We start from the raw sequence: 16,006 nt of genomic DNA on the forward strand, positions 1-16,006 counted from the left end.
TTGTTGTTGCTGTTGTTGTTGTTAGAAGTCAAGGCGTCTTCTGATGTTATAAGCTGCAAGCTGCATGTAAGTTTTCAAGGTGTTAACAATCTGAAGAACACTGCTGGTGTTGTTGTTGTTGTTGTTGTTGTTGTTAGAAGTTAGGACGTCCTCTGATGCTATAAACTGCAAGCTGCATGTAAATTTTCTAGCCACTAACAAGTTCTCAAAAAGGCTAACCGTGGGGAACAACACTGGAGAGGCCGGGAAACAGCCAGCCCTCACCAGGTTGACGGCTGGAAGTCAGGACGTCCCCTGGTGTTGTAAGCTGCATGTTGCTAGAAGTCTTCAAAACGTTAGAATGATGAGAAATCACCAATAACAAATGACCAAATGATGAAATAATAATAATTACACTGCCAGCTGAGGTCTGTCTTATGTATTTTCTCAGATATACCTTAGAGCCAAGTTTTTTGTTCCTGCCTCCCCCTCTGGGAATGGCCAGTTCTGGGAGGGTCCACCAGTTACTGATATGAATGTTGCCCATCTGGCCAAAGGGCCAATTCACCCGGATAAGCAATATCTACTGTTCTTGCTTGGGACCATCAGCCCAAGGTCTTCCAAAGCCTGGCAATGTGCCTGTCATGTCGTCCCGATATAACTTAGCTACTTCTTCACTTCATGTGCTGATGTGGGCGAAACAGACAGAACAAAGAGGGAATTCTCTCAATCCCCGATCAAGAATTTCTTTAACCCTAAGCTCACCATCACCTCACAACACGGACAGAACAACAAACACCATCTCATGTCTCCCCTGCTCTGGAGAATGAGACCAAAGGGGGAATTTACTCAACCCCTGATCACAGCAGCGAAATCACCTCACCTATGGGAACAGATAAAAGCTAATAGACAAAAGCTCACATCAACCAATGAAGGCAAATTTTCTTCAACATCTTCCCTACAGTAACCCAAAGGAAAATACTATTGACTAAAGTCTTTGTTCTTATTTTGCATTCCAAAATGAATGGTGAGATCCTTAAAGCTTATTGCTTTCCAGGTCCATTAATAAATGTGTGATATAATATATATTTATCTCATTAAATACAAAGGACCACTGTATTGAGTTAGAATACTATCATTTCCTTCACTTTCCTAATGAGGAACTGCTGTAGAACAGAGCTAATTAATTTGCTACACATCTTAGCGTGTACAAGTGTGAGGGTAGGTCTCTCTGGTTCTTCAGCTCATGCTCTTGACCTGCTTCTGGGGCCCACAGTAGTGGATCAGTCAACCTCTGTTGTTCTCATGAAAAACAAAACATGTTTTTATACATTTACCAAAAATCTACTCAGACGTGGAATGAAGCACTGTTTCTAGGCACAGATTATTTTTTAGTCGTGCCATTAGAACTCTGAACAGCCGTTTGCAAACAACATTTGTCTAGAGGAAGAGAGATGATAAACAAATGTAGGAAATGAATTTTTCATAATGTTCAATGTGGTCACAATGTGGAGATACTTAACTCTGCCTAGAGACTGGGACACGTTTCCAGAGAAGAGGTAAATGATGACATGTATCCTGAAGAATGAACAAAGATGAACAAGAGGGGGTGGGCTGGGGCGGATGGCCCAGGCAGCAGCATGCTAGGTGGAAGCAACTGCAGATACAAGCACAACACGGTGTGTAGGAGCATAGCGCATTTGGAGAAATCAAGTAATTGCACTGATTATTTAAATTGTCTTTTGAAATCTTACCTGATACATATGTACTTCAGGATTCTAGAATGTCTGAAAAGGAGAAAAATGCTCTATGCCTGTAATGATCACCTGGATAAAAGGATAGGAAACACTGAGAGTGTCGTAAAAAGTCTCGAAAAGCTGCTCCAAATCTGGTGACAGCTGGTTCTGATTACGGAGGAGGCCGGATATTCTTCCTCTTTGCACTGAGGTGGCATTTTAAAACTGTACTTTTTGAGGTAGGGTTGTCTCAAAGGAGGGGGCATGGTGCCTTTGATGAGTCAACATGAAATGTGTCTTAATTTCAGTGAACCACATGGAAAATTACTGGAAAGGTGAGCATTATATTTTAAAATAATTGCCCTGAAGTGCTCAATTACATTTTTCTTAGTAACAACATCTGTTAGTAGGAAAATAAAGATCAAGTTTCTAGTCTCACTAATGTACCCTTAAATGATGAATAAACAGATTAAGGCATTTTATAAAATACATCTTGCCTTTTGTGGTGACATTCTGTTGCATAGCATTAATCCAACAAGGCAGAAACAAATAAATTAGCTTTTCAATTTTCACTGTTTTTACACCATTTTCTGTAATTCTACAGGTGTTTGGTAGAAAGAGCCTTGGAGTCAGAGGGGTGGGATGCATGTATAAGGTATTTAATAGCTCCTGTTTTCTCAATTATAAAACAAGAGTAATGACAATCTCTCTCTCACATGTGTTTGAGGGGATTAAATAAATTAGTATAGGAAAGAACCTACCTCAAAGTCTCACATATAGCAATAGTTTAACAAATGCTCATTTTCTTCCTTCTATCTGGTATTGACTTGTTTTCAAGGTAAGTAATACATAACTCCCATCATACATGTAAATTACTCAGCCATGCCCAGTAGGCACTCAATATATATTTGATGCTTCCTGAAATCAATTGTAGGATTTTCTTTTTTTTTTTTTTCTCCCTTTTGTCAGAAGGGCTTACATTGTTGGAAGGCAATCATTGCCTAATTGGCCGCTCGAAAATGCTGGATAAGATGTGAGGAAGTAGTGGTATTTTAATGATACCCATATTAGTATGGGAGGAGGTTTATGATGAACACAAACTGAATGCAGCAGGCGTTATATGAGTCCATCTTGGACTAATCACAGAAGAGAAGAATTCCCTGGTGACATCTGCGTAGAACAGAAAGGAGGTTTGAAAGGCTCCAGGACAAATGCCCCTGCCTTGGCTTCTTTGAAAAGCAGCACATCCCAAATGGCTTGACTCAGTCTTTTAGCCACACATACATGTTTAGTTTAATTTTTGAATGGGTAACACATAGATTGTCTGGATCAAAATTCACAAAGAACAAAATGTTATATAGGAAAAAAATCGCTTCTTACCTCTACTCCTGATAACCAGTCTCCTAACCTAGAGGCAACTACTGTTATTGATTTGTTGAGCATCTTTCCGAGAAACTTAAACACCTATAAGCACACAGACTTCTTTCTTATTTTTTATGTATGTACATATGTATGTATGTATGTATGTATTTTTATACATTGAAGTATACAGGGCTCACTCTCATGCACCCTGAATCCTTTATTGAAAAATATAACTTGGAGATCATTTTACATTGATACATAAATTACCGTCATGTTTGTGACTGTGGAAGGATGCAAACTCTAGAATCTGTGGCCCCACACAAGCGCCTCTTGCTTCCTATTTCAGTAGGATGGCATAACCGAACTCTCACAGGGTTTGTCTTCACGTTGCCATGAATACACCTTGATTCATTAGGTTACTTCTTCATTAGTTTAATGTACTGCAGCAAGAAGTAATAAAAAAAGGAGTAGAGGCCACCTTAATAGTATCAGTTTGGCTGCAAAATACCCTCTTACACATTTGGGCGGCCACCACAAGAATTCTTCTATATGTAAACTGTCCAACTTATGTGAAAAAAAAATTCCCTGGTAAAATGGATATATGCACTTAAATATTTGTAGAAGAAATTGTGTGATTACAGTTCTCTGTTCAGCCATTGAGTCACTGGGGACCGAGCAAACTTTCCCTCACAAATATAAGACACTGCCAGATGCTGATTTCTCCTGCTAGTCACAGGGTCATGGAGAGGCCAGGCCCTACCGGCTTGCATTCTTAGGAAAGAGAAAATCCCAGGTGAAATCATGGTCATGCATTGTTGTCATGGAGTTTGAGTTCTGCAACTGTCACAGCAAGCAAACCCTGGAAGAAGAACTTCAGATATTTTATTAAATGTTTAAGGGACCATTCTTCCAAGTGGAACGTTGAATGCGGGCATATTTCAAAAAGATGTGGGGGCAAAAATAAACTTAATTGGTCACTGATATATGGCATCTTGACCTTGAAATTCAATCTAGACAACATTGATTAAATATCTATTATGCACCGGATCCTGTGCTAGATTCTGGAATGCAGAACCAATTAAAATGGATTTTTGAATAAATAATAGAGCATGATGTGATAAACATTCTAGCCTAAGTCTACACCAGGTTAAATAAGATCATCTTCCCTAGAAGTCAGCTGGAGGGTATTTCACAATGGGGATCGTTATGAAGCTGGCTTTTGAGGGATGAATGGAAACTTAGACCAACAGTCAAATTAGGAATAGAGTGAAAAAAGAAAAAAAATCAGCCTCCTTCCGAGTCTATAACAAGCTGAGTTTAGGGGGTCTACGGAAGATCAAAGGGCTAGTATTTAACTCACCCTGAAAAAGAGGGCAAAGACGAATTCCTGGACAAGATACTCGAACTATGACCTTAATAACAAGTAGGTTTTTAAGCACAGAAATTAAGTGACTTCTACAGAGAGAATGCAAAAAAGCAAGACTTCAGAGACATGATGGAGTATTCGGTTTTCAGGTAATTTCAAGTAATTCTCAATGAATGAGGTTCAGGATGAGCCAGCATCTGGGAAAATAGTAGAGCTTAGACATACTGGGCTGCCAGGGGCTGTGTACAAACCACAAAGAGCGGGAGGCCACACTGAATTGAACCCTATTAGATGAAAGCTACAGTAATTTACCTTCAAATAGTTGATGTGAAAAAAAAAAAAAAAGAAAAGGTCAGTTATTGACTTTAAACAACAACAATGACACCAGCAATGAGTGATAACCGTTAATGCTGGGAAGGAGTTTATCCCATGCAGGCCTAAAATCAGGAGTCCCAAGGCACGCTATGCCAGTTGTCACTCTTCTCTTTCCTTTCTTTTAAATTCAATTTATTTAAACTAAAACCCACTGAAACAAAACAGTTCACCCATTTCTTCCACTCCCCACCCTTAACCCCTCACAACCACCAATCTGTTCTTTTGTATCTATCAGCTTAATGTGTGTGTGTGTGTGTGTGTGTGTGTGTGTGTGTGTGTATTTGAGATTCCACATGTAAGAGAGATTATATATGGCATTTGTCTTTGATCCATTTCACTTAGTATAATGCCCTTGAGATCTATCCATGTCGTCACAAATGACAAGATTGCGTTCTTTTCTTATGAGTAAAAATATATATATATATATATATAAAATATATTTATATATATTATATATATAACTAATGTATTCTTTTATGTTATATAATTAATATATATTATGTATCATATATATTAATTATATGTAACATATTACATATATTATATATTATATACATAATTATATATATATTATATATATATTACTATATAGAGGGTGCCAGAAAAATGTATACACATTTTAAGAAAGGAAAAAAACTGTATTAAAATTGTAATACTCAATATATACAAATAACAAAAGATAAATGCAAGTCAGGTTTGATTTCTGCAGTCACAATAGGTGCCGGAAGTGGTTGCCATCAGTGTCCAGACATGTCTGATTACTGCGAACTACTGCTTGAGCAACATTGACCAAAGTGTCCCCTTGTATACATTTTTGGTACACCGTAGTGTGTGTGTGTGTGTGTGTGTGTGTGTGTGTGTGTGTGTGTGTATTTGGATATATATGAACATATATAGATATAGATATAGATATAGATATAGATATAGATATAGATATAGATATAGATATAGATATAGATATAGATATAGATATAGATATAGATACAAATACACACACACACTTTTTTAATCCGTTCATTCATCAATGGATACATTGTTTCCATATCTTGTCTGTTGTAAATAATGCGACAATAACCATGGGAATTAATATATCTTTTTGAGTTATTTCTTTGTTGCTGTTTTCTTCTGATAAATACCCAGAAGTAAAAATCTCTGGATCATGTGGTAGTCCTGTTTTTAATTTTTCTGAGAAAACTCCATACTGTTTCTCATAGTGGCTGCACCAATTTACATTCCCACCAATGTTATATAATCTTTCTTGCATGTGGATTTTAAAATACACACACACACACACACACACAGACACACACACACACACACACACACACACACACACACACACACCCAAGCTCATAGATGCGAAGAACAGATTGGTGGTAGTTAGGGAGTGGAAGAAATAGGTGAACTGTTTTATTTTGTTTTAAGTTTTCAAGTATTACATTCAAGTATTTTATCCATTTTGAGTTAATTTTTGTGGATGGTGGATGATAGTGGTTCAGTTTCATTGTTTTGCATGTGGCTATCCAATTTTTGAAACACCATTTATTGAAAACAGTCCTTTCCCCATTGTATATTTTGGTTCATTTGTTATAAATTAATTGACCATATAACTGGAGAGTCTGGGCTCTCTATTATGTTCCATTGATCTGTGTCTGTTTTTATGCCAGTACCATTCTGCTTTAATTATTATAGCTTTGCACTGTAGTTTGAAATCAGGGAGCATAATGGGACTTGAAATCAGGGAGACATTGATGTCCTCCAGCTTTGTTCTTCTTTCTCAAGACTGCTTGAGCTATTTGCAGACTTCTACAGTTCCATAAAATTTTTGGATGGTTCTGTCTGTTCAAAAATGCCATTAGGATTTTGATAGGAATTGCATTGAATACGTGTATTGGTTTGGGTAATATGGGTATTTTAACAACATTCATTCTTCCATTTCACAAGCCCTGGATATCTTTCCATTTATTTATGTCTTAAATTTCTATCATTTAGTGTCTTGTAATTTTCAATATTTTTTTCTTTCCTCTCTATTCTCCCTTTTTCTTCTGTGTTTGGCACTCTAAGCCTTCATTGCGTCAGATCTTCAGATAGCATCTAATATGATGGCTGACAGGTCCAGACTGAACACTACCAGCTCTAGAACTCAAGTGTCAACAGAGCTTCTCTCATCCAGCAATTGCAGAAAAATCTCAGAGGAAAATCTGACTGTCTGATCCGGTTACATGCTTGTCTTCACCTAAACCTCATAGGCTGAGGTATGAAATGCAATGACTAGCTCATTCCAGGTTATGTGTCAGGAAACACTGTCAGTTAGCAGAGAGATGTAAGGAGTCATTCTAGGCAAATATATTAATTACTCCCCAATGAGGTGAATGTAAATAAGGTGCTGTGTAACTATAACCATAGGAGACATTTTTAACCTAGCAAATTCTGGGAAGTATTACAGTATAGTACATCTATAACACAAGGCTGTGAGGGTACTAAATAGATTACTACTCAGTCTATGAAATTAACATGTTGGAATTCAGCTGAAGTAGCTGTGAAACGAGCCTCTTCTATCTCCTGTCTTCTGTAGCTCTTTGAATGACACTATTAATTTCCAAGATTCTGAGGCTATATCGTTTGGCATCTTATTTTCTTTATATTCTTTCTCAGCCTCCATATTGAATCAATAATCAATTCCTCTTGATTCTAATTTAGAAATATTCTCCGACTCATGAAATTCTGACACATTATAACATGGATGATCCTTGAAAACATTATGCTAAATGAAACAAACCAGACACAAAAGGACAATACTGTATGATTCCTCTTATGTGAGGTTCCTAGAGAAGTCATAGAGATAGAAAGTAATAAAATGGTTGCTGGGGGCTGGCGAAGGCAGGAATGGGGATTATTATTTAATGGTTAAAAAGTTTTAGTTTGTGAAGATTAAAAATTTCTGGAGGTGGATGATGGTGATGGTTGTATAACAATGTGAATGTTCTCAATGTCACTGAACTGTATACCTGAACACCATTAAAATGGTAAACATTATATTACAGACATTTTTACCATAATGAAAAAGATTCTCTAGCCCTATCTCCCTTCTGTTTCTGTCCACTGACCTCTTCTTGGTCCAGATCACCATCATTTTTCACTAGTACTGTTACAATGGGTTCCTAACTGGATATTCTATTTCCATTCTTGCCTACTTGCTCGCTGTCAAATATTGCAGACCAGCAATTCTTCAAAAATGTAAATGTCATTTTGTCACTCTTTTTACAAATTCTTCAGGGTCCACAGGTAACCCTAACATGGTCCTCTTAGAGCTCACAAGGCCCTTTAGGATTTTCCCCAAGTCCCAAAGACTGACACATTGACATCTGTCCCAAGTGAAATCTAATTTCCTGGGTATGCTGCTTATTGTTGTTTTGCACTAGGCTTTTACGCTACTGTTTCTTCCGGGATCACTTCTTTCAAATGTCTCTTCCTGTTTTGAGGACAGGGGCTATCTCTGATTCATTTTCAATTGTAATTTCATCCTATGGCATAGTGGGATGATCCATGACTGTAGGATATATGAAAATATAGATAGGGGCGGCCAGATGGCTCAGTCAGAGCATCTGTTAGAGTGCAAGTGATGAACAACAGGGTTGCTGGTTCGATTCCCTCATGGGCCAGTGAGCTGCTCCTTCCACAACTAGATTGAAGACAAAGAGCTGCCACTGAGCTTCCAGAGGGGCAGCCGGATGGCTCAGTTGGTTACAGCGCGAGCTCTCAACAAGGTTGCCGGTTCAATTCCCTCATGGGATGGTGGGCTGCGCCCCCTGCAACTAAAGAATGAAAACAGCGACTGGACTTGGAGCTGAGCTGTGCCCTCCACAACTAGATTGAAGGACAACTACTTGGAGCTGATGGGCCCTGGAAAAACACACTGTTCCCCAATATCCCATAATAATTGTTTTTTAAAAGGAAAAGAAAATATAGATAGATAGATATCTAGATAGATAGATATGTCCATACATATTTGAAGAATGCTTTAGCTTTCTTTTTTAAATGGATATGAGAAAGGGTAACCACACTTAAGAAAAATCTCATTATAAAAAAAAGGAATATTTAGTCAGATACAGATACTAAGGAAGACACTGGGGAAACACTGTGGAAGAGAGAAATCGGACCTTTGGAGTTTCCTTTAGTTCTCAGGATACAAGTAAGCTCTGGTGTCATTACTGGAATTATTCAACAAACTTTTATTCTCTGCCACTATAATATTAACTACATCAAAAGAGTGACCTTTTGTACCTTACATGCTGCTGCTGTGTCTTCATTGTTTAGATAAGTGCCAGGTACTTTTTCCTCAATGTGTGCAGTAAATTTTCTAGATAATAAGTGTGCACTGTGGAATAGAGCAGGTTCAAGGCATTATGGGAGAATACAAAGGTGAATCTTAGTTTCTCTCCTCAATGAGCTTTTGATCGAATGGAAGGGTTTACAGCAGAGATGATGATACTTTCTATTTTAGGTTTGCTTTGTGTATCATTTTATAGAGCAAGAAAAATAATAATTCTGTTTTTAAAATGTCTATCTGGAACTCCACTGCGTAAGAAGTTTTCCTTTTCTGTCAGTTTCGGGAACAAATCATTTCAAATCTATTGAAATAAAGGAATATGATGAATAGAATAAGTGGAGAACACTGGGGAAGAGAGTATTCTTTTCATTAAATACCCGTGATCACAGACTTAGAGGAAATTGATTCAGAAGGTCTATCTTAATTTATTTTTCCTTAAAAGATCAAAGCCTGAATAAGTTACAAATTGCTTACAAAGAACTTCCAGGTAATCTGTCGGCCTGACACCCAGTTTGTCCCCATTGCTCTAAGTGCTATCATAGTTCACTCTTCCCCATGACTGGTACGCATGTTTCAGCTCATTTCTTACCATTATAAATACTTCATTAGACACTATATGTAATTCACAATGTTCTCTAAAGATAGGAAGTCACGGGCATGGCCATGCATCTTGGTTCCAGCTATTTGTGAATGTTGATTTTAACTGCCAGGGATATGGTTTAGTAAATTACTAGAAGCGTGTTAATTAGCTGTTTTTCATTAAGCAGTATTGCAAAAAAAGAGCAACAACACAAAGTTAACTGTTGAAGATCCGATTTATTGCATATCTTATAAAACAAAACAAAACAAAATTTGGTACAAGTTCATCATCTCTATTTCATTCATTAATTCTGTTACTCATTAATGAATTCTAATATTAATAAATTAACGTATGCACAGTAGATATTGGATCGTGAAAAGATACTTACGTATTTAACTATTTTCCTTGTCCCTAGAATTGAGAGCTGGAGCAAACATTAACTGTCAACTTATCAAAGTATTCATTTAAGAAGGACATAACTGAAGCCCAGAGATGAGATGGATTGTAACTTGCCCAAGGTTACATTTCTAAATAATGGGGGTGGTGGTACAAAACAAAACTAAAACAAAGAAGACAGAAATCCTGGAATTCAGATTCCCTGGCATGACTCCTTCCTTCCTTCCTTCCTTCCTTCCTTCCTTCCTTCCTTCCTTCCTTCCTTCCTTCCTTCCTTCCTCCTTCCTCCCTCCCTCCCTCCCTCCCTCCCTCTCTTCCTTCCTTCCTTTTTTCCTTCCTTCCTTCCTCCCTCCCTCCCTCCCTCACTCACTCACTCACTCCCTCCCTCCCTCCCTCCCTCCCTCCCTTCCTTCCTTCCTTCCTTCCTTCCTTCTTTTTTTCCTTCCTTCCTGTCTTTCTTTCTCTTTTTCTTTCTAGTTGTGATTTGATTATTTGGATTGGAAAAAAAGAAATAGAGCAATGCAGATATTCAAAATATGTGAAAATCCCAGATTTTTTTCTCAAACTATGTTCCCAAGACCAAGTGCATCATACTTTCCTAAGGTGCAGGTTAAAATGAAGATAACTGGCTCCCACAAAAGATTTATAGAATTAGAATACCCATGGTTGACACCCTGGAAATTACATGATTAAGCTTAGTAAGCTCCCAAGATGATATTTATTCAACCCATGATATTTATTGAGACCCATAGCTATAAATAAATGTCCCCAATTTTTTATATTATCCACCAGGTCATGCTTTCCTCTTGTCTCCATGAAAACTGGGACTTACTATGTTTTGTTCACTATTGTATTCTAAGCCCCAAGTCTGGTGCTATAAGACCCAGCACCAGGCACATAAGAAATATTTGTAAAAATGGATGATTGACTGCCCCAACAAATGAATGAACAAGAGACTAAAACAATGTTAGAGTAGAATTTTTCAAAGGTTAAAAACATAATTACTATAAAAATATGAAATGAACACATTTTGAAGATTTTTTTCAAGTCATTAATTAATGAAGGGATCTGTAAAAGAATTAAGATGGTTCTTACAGAGTGTAAGGAAAAATAGTTTATCTAGGCCTCCCCCAAAATCATTAAAAAAAAAATAAAAAGATGTTAGAATAAATTTGCTAAGTTAGATACAAAGCTGCCTCTTGTCCTTTAGGGCAAAATGATATCATATTTGGGTTGTCTTTTCTACTAGACAGAAATCCATAAGTTAACATGTAACTTTATATTATCTAAGCTCTACTCAAATAACAAATAGCAAAGAGAAATAAAGGTACATTTCCTAGCAAATGAAACAGTTCTTAGTTGGAACTGTTAAACCATATCCACTATGACTGTGAAAAAAAACATGTAATCAACCTTTTATTTTATTTCCACGTTTTCAATAATTTTTTGTAACATCACATTAGGCCACATGCAAAGAAGTATTACCTTTAATAGCTTCTAAGTCATATGTGGAAAAGAATGAATTATTATGAAGTGAAATCCCCATAGGGGAATATTTATAACTTTGAGTTAAAACTTGGGAGACAATAAAATGGGGGGGCAGTGAGGAGATGGACTTGTGGGAGGGGATTGAAAATCATTTTAATCTCCAATCAACACTAAAGAGACAGAAAGACAGAGAGAATATGGTTCCATAATGTGGGAAAATATCCCTGTAATTAAGATATAATTCTACCAGGTACTCAAGCACTAAAATCCCATGAAAGGGGCACTATAGCTGTTGGGTCAATAGAACTGAAATCAGATCCTGGCATCATGTGTTGCCAGTTGTGTGTGCATTGACTGGGCATTTTGTCTAACCTAGACTTCTTGGGAGAATGGTGGACATGATAGTTCGTACCTGGCAGAGAAGTTTTAAGGAGTGAATGAGACGAGGCATATTAAAGGCACAACTCAAAATAACTTCAATGTCAGTTTGGGCTTACATCCCCATCATTATTCTGAAAAGCAATGGAAACTGCAGAAGGAGAGGTGAGGCCGTTGAATAGTTCCAGACACTCAGCAGAGTCAGCAACCCTGAGTCAGGAAGCTGTTCTTCAAGCCCGATGGTAGAGGGACAGGTCAGGTTCATAGCAAACCGCAAGGGTGCTGCAGGAAAAGTGACTTGCTTGCAGAGGAAAAAACTTTCAGATGAAAGAGGGTGTTTGGAGATTCAGCAATCTAGCATCTTGAGCCAAGCCAAAGAATCGGTGGTTGATATCGCTCATTTTTTTCTCCCAATCATTGTGTCTTAGGTTTCTTTTTCTGCCCAGTATTGTACCTATCATTTCTTTCCCAAAGTTATGCCCTAAGAAAAACCTATTGCGCATAGCGATAACGTTTTGATATTTACAATCTGTTTGTACAATAATTAGCAGTGGAAAGAAGGAAATTGACCTCCAGCCAATTATTCACCCCGTTAGCACCAAATGTCAACTATTTTCCTAGATTACAAAAAAGAGCAAAAGCTGTCTCCCTCTTGGTTATGACATTACCCAGCAAAGTTCTCTCACAGAGACCTTTGTCTCTGGTTTCACTGCCAGGGAAGCCTGACTAACTGTAAGGTACTGCGGACCTGAGCTGAATTGAAATCATTTCCCCCAGTGGAAATCCCATTTCATATTGTTATGGATTTCCTTCATAATGGATATTTCCCTTACCATTAGAGCAGCATAACTCTCATGTGAATCTAGAAAAGAGAGCCGCAGTGAAATTATGGAAAGGCCCCTCCTCACTTACTGAAGAAATGACAGTCAAGTTATTCACTCCTACAAGTTTAGGTACTTGGGGGGCAGGAGAGAATGAGGACGAGGAAAGACATTAACTTTTTTAAATATCTAATGTTTTATCCAGTGTAAATATTGTTTTTTTCATTCATCATTCACCGCTATATTTCAAAGAAGACACTAAAGTCTACACATTGTAGATGGTGAAACACATTTCATGTGGTAACTTCCCAGAGGACATGGCTGCAAAAAGGCAGAGTAGCACTATGAACATGGGTTGGCAGTTACAAAGGAAGTGTCATTCCTCTGTGCCACCTTGCCGCCAGAGTTAGACATAAAGTATCTCCCTCACAGGATTATTAGCTGAGAACTGGATTATTATAAAAAGAATGTGAGACAGAGAGAGAGAGAGAGAGAGAGAGAGAGAGAGAGAGAGAGAGAGAGAGAGAGAGAAGGGAAGGAAGAAGAGCAGAAGAAACTATAATGCTATTAAAAGGGGATAGTGATTTGTAAGAATAAATGGAAGGAAACTGAAATGTAATTCTCCCTCTTGAAGAAAATCCGGCATAGGGTTTTGGTTTCATTCTAGCCGTTTAGCTGCGTTAGCTGCAGTATTTTAGCATTGAACAGGGAGTTTAAAAGTATGAACTTTCAGCATCGTTTTACTGGGTAATATTGCAGGACTGTTCATTTAAAGTCCTCTCCTATTGTTGAAACATAAAAGCTGACTCGTGACGGATTCTGAAGGGTATGCATTTATAAAGGTGCAAAGCATTTGGTCCCCTGCGTCCTGCTCAGATGAGTGCCCGGGCTGTCTCTCCAGGTAGTGCCCCTCTGGTGGGCCCGCTCTGCCCAGATCATTGACCCAGGTCGCAGAGCACTGAAATTCAAGTTTGTGTCACTCTTTGATGAGCATACTTGAAAGTATCACTATCACGAATGTCATCTAATGTTTAAATAGCTTGAACCATATTAACAGCTAGTTTTAAACATGATCAAATTCCTGTACATCAAAAAACAAACAAACAAGCAAATAAACAAAACAATCTCTTAGTTTGTAAAATCTGTGAGAAGCTAACAGCACTGTGAAGTGACTACCTTCAATCCAGTGGCTCTCTACTGAGGGCAATTTTGCTTAAATTTCCCCCCCACCACGTGGCATTTGGCAATGCCTGGAGACATTTTTGGATATCAAAACTTCTTACAATAAACAAGACAGCCACCAGCCCCATTAGAAAGACTTATTGGGCCTCCAATTCCAATAGTGTCAAAGTTGAGAAATCCTACTTTAATCTATCTTTAAAAATCACGAAAACAATTACCAGAGAACCTAAGTTAATTGCCTGAGTTCATGCAGATGGTCTTTGTGCTCTTCTGTCTTAAGACTGGAAGCCAAATATTTCCACTTATTCATGTTACTTCCAAATTAATGATAATCCCATTTTAGATGGGTGCTTGAGTACTCAGGCATGTCCTAACAGTTTTATATTAAAGAGCAACATCTCTTTTCATTTGCAAAGGCAGTGAGGCTATAACCAGCGGGTGTGAAGGGGCTGAGCGCTGCCATGATTGCATGGAGCTGTCCAAGGACTGAGGGCAGGGGCTGCCAAATGAGATTGAAGGCCGAGGAAGAAAGTCTACTTACCAAGTGAACACTGAGTTAGAGGAGGGGAGAGAGGGAGGATAAAGAGGTCTGTCCATGGAGGTAGGAGAGAGCATTCACGAGGACATTTATGTGGATAAAGAAAGAACAGCCTGAAGCAATTCTTTGATTCAGATTCAAGTGCCCTGTGGGTCTTAAAGAAATGCCTGCAGGTGCAGTCTTGGGTGTGTGGCGAGCAGCTTCCGTAATTATAATCTCAAGTGGGTTTAAGACTCACCCCACAAGCTGGTTTGAAAGCAGGGGACTGACCCATTGCCAGAAATTCGGATTCATTAGCTATGGGTTGGGGCCTGGAAAGCTGTACTTTAGCATCCTTTTCTGATCCATTCTGATTCTGAAAGTCAGAATAAGTCAAACCCCAACGATATTCACACCTGAAACATACAGAGGGTAGACCTCTCTCTCTCCCTCTCTCTCTCCTGGTGATGTCTGCCCCGTGTTCTGAAATACGGGCAGTTCATTGTTTAGTTTTCTAACCGTAATAACCTGGAACTCCTTTTATGGACACTGAAAAAGATACTCAGGTTTGTTAAAAATTGTTCTGTAATTTTTAGTAAGAAACCATTTTTCCCCTTTTCTATCAGGAAGCCATCACTTAAAGTCACTTCTAGGTGAAGAATGTCAGTTCGGAATTTTCTCAGCACATGTTGCTTTAGTCCCTCAAACATCTAAGAGTAGCTGGGTGTATATTATGGGTTTGGGATGGAGGTGAAGCTGGGCTGAAGGGGTGAGGGCAAGCTGTCTGGCCCTTCAGTACCATCTTTCCATGCACGCACCCACGCACATCATCAACTTTGGCTCTAAGCTGTCGTCACACCACCCTGCTGACAACCACTGTTGCTCTGTGTCTGATCCTCTGGCCCGGCTATAACGCTTTGCCAGCCCTGCCGACTCTACCGTTCACTTAGTCTCCTAGTGACAGACACTGTCCTGGGCATTCAGCTCTCCTTCATCCCTCCAATTATATCAGTCACTACATCTTGACAAGTTTTCCTCCTACCTACCTCTAAAATTCGTTCACTTTTACTACCTTCTTTCAGATCCTAATTGTGCACCTGGAACATTATAGTGGATTTCTAATGACTCCTTCTGCCTCCAGACAGGGAGATCCTAAACCCCACACCTAAAATGCAAAACTTGGATGGACGACATGTATACGGTAGAATCCTGAAATCTCAGCATTCTGGCATAGCCAGCACGTCTTTCATCCTGTATCCCACCTTATATTCTAAAGTCCCACCGCATCAGGTTACTTACGGACTCCGTACACACCAGTCTTCTTCCTGGCTGCATGCATCAGCTTATGGTATTTCCTCTGCCTGCAATACCCTTCCTAACTTTAATTACCTGGATAAATTAAACATATAGTTTAAGATCCAGCCTATTAATTCACCTTCAGTATGAGGACGTATGATCCCCCTTTCTCTAAGTTCCTCTGGAAAAATTTGGTGACC

Source organism: Rhinolophus sinicus, chromosome 8, assembly GCF_057876585.1.
Source record: "Rhinolophus sinicus isolate RSI-liver-muscle chromosome 8, RSI-T2T, whole genome shotgun sequence".
Classification (NCBI taxonomy): Eukaryota; Metazoa; Chordata; class Mammalia; order Chiroptera; family Rhinolophidae; genus Rhinolophus; species Rhinolophus sinicus.